Source organism: Sparus aurata, unplaced genomic scaffold, assembly GCF_900880675.1.
Source record: "Sparus aurata unplaced genomic scaffold, fSpaAur1.1, whole genome shotgun sequence".
NCBI lineage: Eukaryota > Metazoa > Chordata > Actinopteri > Spariformes > Sparidae > Sparus > Sparus aurata.
In genome coordinates this window covers 93,665-104,451 of record NW_022045105.1, presented here as the reverse complement: position 1 = coordinate 104,451, position 10,787 = coordinate 93,665, and positions in this window count along the sequence as shown.

Genomic DNA, 10,787 nt, shown 5'->3' with positions numbered 1-10,787 from the left:
TCACCTCAGGCGTGTAATCCGGGAACATTAGCACCTTGTTGCCTTTGTACTCTAGTTGTCGTTCCCTCCGGAGGCGAAGTATGAGCTCCTTCTCCCGATAGAAGTGGACCCTGGCGATGATGGCGCGAGGCTTAGCTCCAGCTGTGGGCGGCGGCCGCAGGGTCCGGTGCGCCCGGTCGATAACCACCGGTGACTGAAAACTGTCTTTGCCAAAAAGCTTCGGGATTAATGCCTCGATGAATTCGGTTGGTTTACCGCCCTCTTCCTGTTCAGGAATGCCGATAATCTTGATATTGTTGCGACGCGACCGGCCTTCGAGGTCATCCACCTTTAGCCTGAGCGCGTTGTTTTCATCCTTCAGGCCAGAGACTGCCTTCTCCAAGCAGGTTATGCGGCTCTCATGGTCCAGCACTCGTTCTTCCACTGTTTCAACCTTCTCCAATAGTTCCCTTTGAGAGCTCTGCACTACTTGAAGTGTTTGCTCTAGTTTATCAAACCTGCCGTTCATGTGTCCCAGGATCTTGTCGGAAACTTTCTCCCATATTGACGGCAACAGCTCCGTGTCGCTGTCGCTGGAGTCATGAACTGGCTGGCTAGCGCTAGCATTGTTAGCATTAGCGCTAGCATTGTTAGCATTAGCGCTAGACGAAGCAGAGGATGGTGGAGGCCACTCGACGTTTTTTGACGACTTCCTCGGCATGTCGTTGCATAAACTTAACTGGTTAGGCCACTACTGTGTACAGTTGTTCCCGAGGCTGATAGAATTATGTACGAGACTGTCAGAATAATAATTTTACATATTGGCAGGGAAGAGCCCCTGAAAGCACGTCTACTCCATGCGCTGCTCACTAGCGCCCCCCACAAAAACATACTTTAATAAATGTCTTTGACCTGTTTCACTGTTTTCTGTCACTTTACTCGTTTATATTTTCTTTTTATGTGTGATTTGATTCGGAAAGTGCTCCATGAATTATCATCAGGGGGGTTGAAAGCTTTAATTTTTCTCCTTTTTGTTCATGTTCTTATTTTTCTGAGTTTAAAATGATCCTCATCTGTATCTACCCAGAGCTGCTGTCAGATATTAAAGGGTAAATTCAACTAAATAGGAATTCAGTCCTCGTCTTTTCAGCTCTGTGCTGATGGAGAGTCAGGTGAAGTGTCGTAGTCCACAGAACATCTCAGGAGCTCAATTAAACTTTGCTGAATTAGTTATCAGAACTTCCTGTTTGCAGTGTGCCTGTGGATATACACGCTACTGTCACCAGATTACTTTCATACTGATGGAAACTTAAAAATGTGAAGTTTCTGAGGCAAGCAGTTCAAAGATTTCTGAACCATTTGTCTTCCACATTAGTGAAGGGCTGGGAATCCTCAGTAACCATGGTGACCATGCCTCATCCACATCAGTCTTCCCTCCTGATGACAAAAAAAATGCAGTATTCAATTACAGATGTCATTAATTAGTCACAATTAAAATATAAATTAATGTTGTAGTTGTATGTTTGTATGCTGTCTTATCATTGCATCCTAAAATGGCTTACCTGAGCTTGGTCCACCTTGGTTGGTCTCCTTGTTCCCATGTAAGGCCCCATAATGCCTCAGCATAGAGGAGGTGTTGTTGTATCCAAGTTCTTTGGAACACAGACACTTCACCTTTTAAAATACCAGACATGAGAAGAAAGAAATCAGAACAAGGGATATGCTGTGTTGCCACATTTATATTACACTAGTAATTACTATGTGTATACATTATTATGGGAGATCAGCTCAAATTGTTCCCAGACAGGGAAAATCTTTTCTTTCTCGCAGGTTCCATCGTAAAGTCAAATGACACTCGAATAGATCGCAAAGAAAAAACAGAAACTACACAAAATGTGAGGTAACGGGGGACCTCCATTGCATTTTGTTGCCCCTTAAATTTAGAATTGAACGCCAAAACCACGAAACAGTTCCTGAATCAGTCACGTGGTACGGCCGGCTCGTGAGGCTTCGAACAAACCTCGATACGCGCTTCACAAATATCTTCCTGGACTACTCGACACAGAAGACACATCACTACGAATGTCACACTGAGGAACAAAAGACCGTCTGTGTGGCAGCAGCTCAGCTTTATAGGCTACAGGTGGCTGATCAGGTGCACTGCAGTGGCCCCGCCCCCGGAATGTACCATTTCTGTGGGGGAGTCTGATTCTCTTTGAACAAATCCAGTTCCAATGCCTCAATTCATTGATTCAATCAATCAATCAAAGCTTTTAAAGTTACTAAAATTTCCTCCCAGTAAAAGGTCTGAACCTCACAAAGTCCAGCTTGTGTCTTACAGTCTTCCCCACATTCAGTGTTCAACACTTGTACAGTCATCAACCAGATATTTTACCAGAAATAGAAGTCGTCCCAGGCGAATGAATTTAAGGCCTTTATTTCAAGTTAAAGAAAACAGAAGCCTCAGTATAAAAGCAATAAAAAGTGCAAACAGAGCTCAGAATAACCTTTTTTACGCTTCAATTAGACATTTCAAGTGAAAACACGTCAACATATTCAGAAAACAGTCAATAAAAAGTGCAAACAGCCTTTTCTCTTTGAATATCTGCTTCTTTTCTTTGACTTGTCTTCCTGAGAGGAATGGGCATGTGATGGTCCTGCCACTGATTTCAATCTTGGCTGAATGGAGTCGCTGCCGTTCTCATGCAGATCTGTAGGTGTTCACCTGTGAGCCTGGAACCAGACTTGTTCTTCATATTGTTGACGGTGGAAAAAGCCGACTCACAGCCGTCAGTGGGTCCAAACGTGGTCCAGGTGTGCAGTGCTGCTTTGGTTAGACCATGAAAACAGTGTGCAGCAGCCAGAAAGCAGCAGGTCAGTGGCCTCTAAATGCTCTTCATGCATCACTTCCTCACAGATCAATGAGCTCCAGCTGCAGAGATCCCACATGAGCCCACCTCAACGTCTGTGTCACCTCCTGTGAAAAGTTCTGTGATGAGGAGAGGATTGTGGGTCAGCAGGAGGAGCTGCTGCCCGAGGCTGAAGCTGTCAAAGCTTTTACTGAAGTTTCCACTCAGCTTGTGTATGAAGTCAACACGGGGAGGAACATCTCTCTCAGACTGAGTGTGTTCTGCAGCTTTGGGAAGTGTGTTCACTCTCCTTCAACATCTGCTGTGAGAATGTGCAGCTTCCTGTGGAAACATCCAGCAGCTGTCATCCAATGAACCACTGAATGTTTCCGGTCCTGCAGCTTTAACTTGAGCTCATGAAGGTGTGATGTGATGTCAGCCGACACAGCAACCGTCTCCATGTTGTGCTCATCTTGCAGAAACAGTGAAATCTGTGTTGCTGTCTGACTCTTGAGCTGCTCTTGTTCATGACTTCAGCGCACAGAACAGTGTGATGGATGAGACGGTGGTGAGCTCTGAGATCAGGGTCGTCTTCTCTCTTCCCACCATGGCAGGGGCTCCATCTGTGGTGATGAGACCACCTGGTTCAGATCGACACCTCTCTGTCTCAACATCTCCTTTATTGCTGCATATATGTCCTCTCCTCTCGATGTGTCTCAGTGGTGTTACAGACAACAGCTCCTCACAGAGCTCTTTATCATCTCTGGGAAAAGATGGAAACCTTTTAGAAACAGGTGAGCATCATCAAAGATCGTCTAGAGTCTAGATGATCTTTGATGATGCTCACCTGTTTCTAAAAGGTGAAACCAGGTGTTTCTACTGACAGAGGAGATCATTCCGGCTCCGTCTACTTCCTGCTAAGACCCTCAGACTATACAATCTTTGATGATGCTCACCTGTTTCTAAAAAGTTTCCACCTCTTTCATTCTTCCATCCTGAGTATTTTCAAAGTAAAAGTGATCAAACTCTGGTTAAACGTGTCACATCTGTTGTCAGAACGGTAGAAACACTTAAAACTAACAGGAAGTTAACAGTAGAAAAACACCACGTCAGCACAATGAGACAGTTTAATGAATATATACATAATAATACAGACTTGTTTGTTTTGTATTCTAATCAGCTGTTAATATTCAGTTTTTGTAATAAAACATCCTGATAAACAACCTGTTTTTACATCCATCTGTTTATTATGTCACCATGGAAACCATCAGATGAGTTTATGAACACGATCACAGGTTTTTTTTTTCTTCTCATCATTATAAAAACACATAAAACAACCAGAAACATCAACATGTGAGTGACACACATCTTGTTAAATAAAGCTTCAGAGACGTTTGATTTTACGTCCTGAATGTTTTTCAGGTGAAAGTGTTGAAATATAAAAACTGAAGTTGTATGGAAAGTATGACACGTGTTATTTTCAGAACATCAGTAAACGGACAGAGTAAAATAAGATATTTAGATGTTCTGTAGATACGGGTCGCTCCACACCGACTGACCCAGGACCTGCCAGCTCATGTCACACATTCTTTTTAAAGACATTTGTGTTGAAACTTTTGTTCAATTCATGACAACTTGTAAAATCCAAATACTTGTTTTGTCTCAAATTTCACCAAAATCCTGAAATTGAGTTTAGAGAGTCAAAGTTGAAAAATCCACAAGTTAAAAAGTATTTGGAGTTCAGCTGCACGATCACATTCAGTTCATTTAAGTTTCTACATGAAGTGTTCTGGAGAAGCGGGAAAAGTTCTGGATTGTGGGTGAGTTGGCTGGTTGGAACGACCCATAATCACTACATGACTTATTGATTCACACACATGTTGAAGCATTGAACATATTTGGTGAGAACTTAAAGCGTTTAACAAAAGAAATGAAGAGAAAATGAATGATTGAATGTGAGTGTTAAACAAATGAGTCACATACAGATTGATGAGAGTCGTCAGGACAGAAGATCTCTGAGTCCCACTGATTCTGTGCTGCCACCTGCTTTCATTTCATCATCAATTCATGTCTCAGCAAACTTTTACACTCATTCTGTTTTGCTTTTATTATTTATTTGTTCCTTCTCTAAAAGAAAACATGTTTAAGCTTTAAGAATATTAAAAATCTGTTTTAAAAACGTCTTTTATCCTGAAACAAGTCAGAATAATGAAATAAGAAGAGGAGTTTAAGTTGTGCTCGCTGTGCTGCAATCACACAGAATAATACTTGTTTCAGATATTTTCTAAAATCAAGTCAAAGTTTTTGTTCTTCACTCGATTTCTGATGCCAGGAAAGAAAGTTTAAAGGAGCAGTCTGTAGTTTAGTTGAAGAAACAACAACGAGCAGACAAAGATCTTCATCAGCTGATCAACAAACTAAATAAACAAACTTTATACTGTTTCACTGTGTTTATATGTGGCTGACCCTGCCACCTCTCTAGGCTTCAAACAGTGTTCTGTCGGAAAAAAAATTGTCTTATTACCTCATTAATATTGTAAATATTTGATTTTCTTATATTGAGCTACTTTAGCAGAGGAGAAACATTTCAGTGATGCTGTGCGACATCTTTCAGTCTGATTATAAACTCGTCAGCTGATCGTTTCACAAACAAGTCAGATTTAAACAAAAAGGAACAATTTGTACAAGTTTTGGACTCTTTGCTCTGAACATCAACGTTCAGAAGCATCAAACATGAGCTCAAATCTCTTCAGCACTTGTTTAAAAGCTTCATCAGGACAGTTTAGTTTGTGATCTCTGAAAGTGTTTCAGTATTTCATCCGGCTCTCAGACTTCCAAACATCTTCAGCCAACCGGCTCAGACAGAGAAAGACTTTTCTCACAGCTGTTTAGTTTGACGGATGAGATTCAAATCCAACAAACGTCCTGAAAATACAGCCGGACTTCAACAGCCACAAAACACTGAGAGAAACACAATGATTGTCATTAAAATGTGTTTTCTTCTCATATGATAATCAGACAGAAATGAACAGATGTTGTGCAGTTTATCACGTCACTACAGACATAATTACATGTGTTAACCAACACCATCAAACTTTTAGTTTCATCATTAGAAACACACGAAACAAGTCAGAGTGTTTCAGGTGGAGTGTCGAGTACATTTGATCAGATTTTACTGTCCATTCACAACTTTGTTCACAATGATTCTTTACAATTAAAGCTGCAGACGAGTCAATGTTTTCTGTTTCTTACATTTCACTAATAGTTGTGGATTTTATTGGAACAAGAGCCAGAATTCAAAACAACACATGACAGAAAGTACAAGTCAACGCAATTTACACAATTTAATGGAAGAAGTTTAAAATGTAAATGAAGAATCTTTTCAATCAGTTTGAATCATTTTGTACAAAGTTGACTGATGAATTTATTACAAGAAGCTGAAAGATTGATGTGACTGTGATCCTGTACAGACTCAACTGTTCAGCACTGACAATGTTTCTGTGACAGGAGGAGACTCTGCACACTAAACACCACACAGACTCACTGAGGAACCAGAGCAGTAGAGTCCAAATCCAGGATAAAGAGGTTCAGTGAATGTGGTGTTGAAGGTGTGGAGGTGGATCAGTGAGTCAGAGGAGACTCTGTAGAAGGACAGAGTGCCAGCAGGACAGTCCACATACACTGCTACTCTACCAGAGGAGGAGGAGGAGGAGGAGGAGGAGGAGGAGGAGGAGGAGGAGGGGGAGATGGAGGAGGAGGAGGAGGGGGAGGAGGAGGAGGAGGAGGAGGAGATGACTGTTCTTCTGTTATTGTGCCTGACAGAGGAACGACCATCATCAGAGCACCTCAGACTCCAGGACTGATCATTGAATCCAAACACACAGTCTTCACTGCCTCCTTTCCTTCTGATTCTTCTGTAACTCACTGATATAGAAACTCTTCCTCTCCACTCGACCTCCCAGTAACAGCGACCAGTCAGACCAGTTCTACACAGCAGCTGAGGACACCAGGACTCAAACCTCTCTGGATGATCAGGATATGACTGATCCTCCTCCACATGTGTCATCTTCCTGTTGTTGTCAGACAGTTTGATCTTTCTGCTGACTGTGTTTGTGTCGACTGTGAGCTCACAGGAATCTGATGGAGAGAAAAAGACACAACACAGCTGCAGTTATTAATGTGTCATCAGTGTGATGATGACATCTCAGATGTGAATGAGTGATGTCACAGTGTTTTGATGAATGAAAGTAAAAAGACACTCACACTTCCTCAGACCTGGTGTCAACCATCGGACTCCAGCAGGCTCCACCCTGAAAGGAGGAGGGGGGTCAGTGCAGCACATCCTCTTTCAGCATGCAAACATGGACATGACATGACTCTCATACACAGAAACACAATCTGTCCATCAGGCTGCTTCTCCCTGTTCTCCCTGAACCTCTTCACCTCTGCCACTCTCCTCACACACTGAGAGTGAGCCACAGGATGTTGGTGTGTGTGAAAGAGGACGACAACATCTGAGAACACACACAAACCTCCTGTTGGATTTATCACTTCATCTTTATTTTATTGGATGTTGTTGCTGTTTCCTGTGGGCGACCTTACGCTTGCTGTTTGATCCAATGTCAACTTGTGCTTATGTTTCTATATTATAGGACTTTTGGATTTGGACGTCAGAACTTTTGAGGTCCGATTCCTGTTTGAAGCTTGGAGGGCTTTTCTGAATCTCAGCTGCACAGTCTGCTTTTTGTTCTTGCTGTGTTTCTGCTGCTTTGTTTTACTGTGCAAAGAAACAAATACAATTTATACGTAATAAATCAATCAGAAAACATTGGACGTTGGTTCCCGACCTCTGCAACAAAACCAAGTGACAGAGACTCCCAGACTGTTTCCCTCCAGAACCTCACAAGTGTCACTGAACCTGTTTGTGATAGAAACAGTTTCATGGTTTCATGTGTTGACATGTTCATGTTACTATAGTTTGGTGCTGGATTGATATCTGATGTATATTACAGCAGTAATAGTTACTGTGAGGAGAACTTCATGTCATGTTTGATGCCATTAAAAGCAGAAACAATGACAGAAAATGTTTCTTAGTCTGAAATCTGCTGTGGTGAACATGATGTGTCCAGATGTGACCAGAGGAACAACTGACTATGAAGCCAGGAATCTGTCTTTCTTTCTGTCTGTCTGTGGTTCACATGTCTCCTGACATGTTAGCTAACGTTAGCTAGCTAGCTAGCTAAAAGTTCAAATGAAGCAGGACTCGCGTGACTAACGGCTGTTAGCTAACGTAGCTAACGTTCGCTAACGTTAGCTACGTTAGTGGCCGTTAGCGCGCTAGCTATCGATAGCGACCGTTAGCTAGCGCGCTAACGGCCGCTAATGTTAGCTGGCTTGCCAACATCAGTCACATGAGTCCTTCATTCGAACTTCTAGCTAGCTAGCTAACGTTAGCGTTAGCTAATGAAGCAGGACTCAAGTGACTAACGGCCGTTAGCTAGCTAGCTACTTCAGAACCACTCACACATTTTGTTACACTTTGAGACACCAAAAATGAGCGCAGGTGTATTTTGTTTATTTTTGTTTACATGTTGTGTGTTTACAACTTGTTTGGAGTCCTGTTGTGGTAAATTCGGTGGGCCATATCTTACAGAAATTCCATCACTCTTTGCAGCTGTGAAGACCCTCATTTCAGATAAAGTCACGGAGAGCTCAGGCTATGAAGGTGAAAGTGAATATGAGGCCAGTGTTGCTCTACAATCACCACCTCCTTAACCCACATCTCCCAAACCAACATCAGTAAGTACATTTTTGTAATGATCAATTAAAAACATAAAACATTCTGTCATTGGTGATTTTCTTTGTTTTTATTCCTGTGTTTCTTTCCTTCTTACAATTAATTAAGTGCAACTAGGGAATGAGACTCCACCGGAGTGTCTGCTCATTGTTGGGAGACTGCAAAATCACAACCCACAGTGAAAGGAAAGGCCCGCACCCTTCTGCTGGGCCTGTTCAGCACTGATGTCCTACTGAAGTCCAACCTGACGGGAGGGGTCAACAAGGTCGGTCCATCTGCAGAGAGACGCAGCCTCTGGACCCCAAGAAGCTTAAAGCTTTACTCAGTAAGACAATAAAAACAATGTTTAATGGATATATATTTTTTCCTGAAGTTATTGTAAATGGTAATGGGTAACAAACCTCGGGTTATTCACAGCCTGTGTCTCCAGACACCAGCGATACAGCCCAGATGTGCATTTGTATTCAGATGATGTTTACAGATATGACTGTAAAAGAGGAGCTGTTAACATTACTGTTCATGAAAGAACACACGCGGGGAGAGGACATTTTTCAGTCATTCAAAGACTTTCAGGAGAAAACCAGCAGCAGCTCCTGGTGTGTAAACTGTGCAGTATTGACGGCTGTTTGTCACCTATGTGCATTACTGCTGTCAATGTTTATGTGCAGCACCAAGGGTTACATTACTCTCTCAATATCAGTTATACATTGTGTTATATAAAGTTTACTCAGTGTATGTGTAAATAAAGAGATGTTTAGTATTTTTTATGTAGGTAGATCATTTCGACCTGGTCATTTTTAAAGTAGCTCACAAGTTAAATCAGTGTGTGCACCCTGCTCTACAACGTCACAAACCCTATAATATATTTTGATGGTCCTCTGTTCTGTTGTGATGATAAAACAAACAAGTTTATTTTTAAACTGCATTATCATATTATTTCAGTGAGGACTCATAAGTGACTACAAATAACTAATGTTACCGAAATCTGTTTATGTTTTGTGACACGTTTCTGGATTAATTTTTTTAAATGTACATGTATATACACATCGGTCGATATCTTATATATATATATATGATATCTGATTTTTAAATCACCAAATATTTGTATCGGTATCGGCCTTAAAAATCCCTTATCGGTCGGGCCTTAATCCTCAATTATCTTTTATTCTGAAAGTCCTTCCAATAATCAGACTACAGCAGTCTACAAAATAAAAGCTGCATCTCTTCAATCAAACCTGTATCCATCTGCAGCGTCTTTCACGTTTGTCTGCAATAATCTAGTTTTCACATGGCAGCTTTAAGATACAACACTGGGGCCGAACAATCAACAATCAACATGAGCTGCAGTCTTTTGATGATGCTCTGTCTCTGCAGCATGATGCATCTTATAATGGAGACATTTCATCACCTCTAATACATTTATGTTGCTTTTACAATTTGTAAGTTGTTTGAAAGTAAACTGAACAAGACTAAAGAGGAAAATGTAAGAGCAATGTTTTATTCTTTTAATAAAATGCTGGACATGTAAACAAAAAACATCTGCTTTTCTGATTTTATGTGATTAATGGGTTATGAAAATAGTTGTTAGTTGCAGCTCTGTAACTTGTGACAACAAACACTACTCTGTGTTGTGTTGGTAGGGAGTGAGTCTCTCTGGTATGTGACAGAGCTACGAGCACGTTGCTGCAGTCACAGTAAAGTGCTGCTGTTATTACTGTAGTCGGACATAAAGTGTGTGGACAGACTCAGTTAGTAACTGAAACCATGTGTTGTTTGCTGCCACAGAAGAGAAATTAAAAGTCCATTCATGAAATGTCGTCACGCCATCTTCCTGCATTTAACACTTCCTATAAATCATTCACAATAAAAGTCCTGGATGATGCAGTTATTTTAAAACTTTTATTTTAGCAAAAAAAATATCGGGAAACATTGGATTTCCACCAGCTGCACTTTAACAGACTCCAGAACAGCTGAGAGTGAAACTGAGTCAGCAGCGACGAGCCAGGCTGAAGTAAATTACAACAGCATTAAACCAGAAGTCCACCAACTACTGTAGAGAGCTGCAGCTCTGCACAGGTCACATATCATGTTAATCAATGAAGCAGATGATTGATCACTGAATGTTTTATTTTGTCTTTTGATTTTGCTGGCGGTGTAAAACC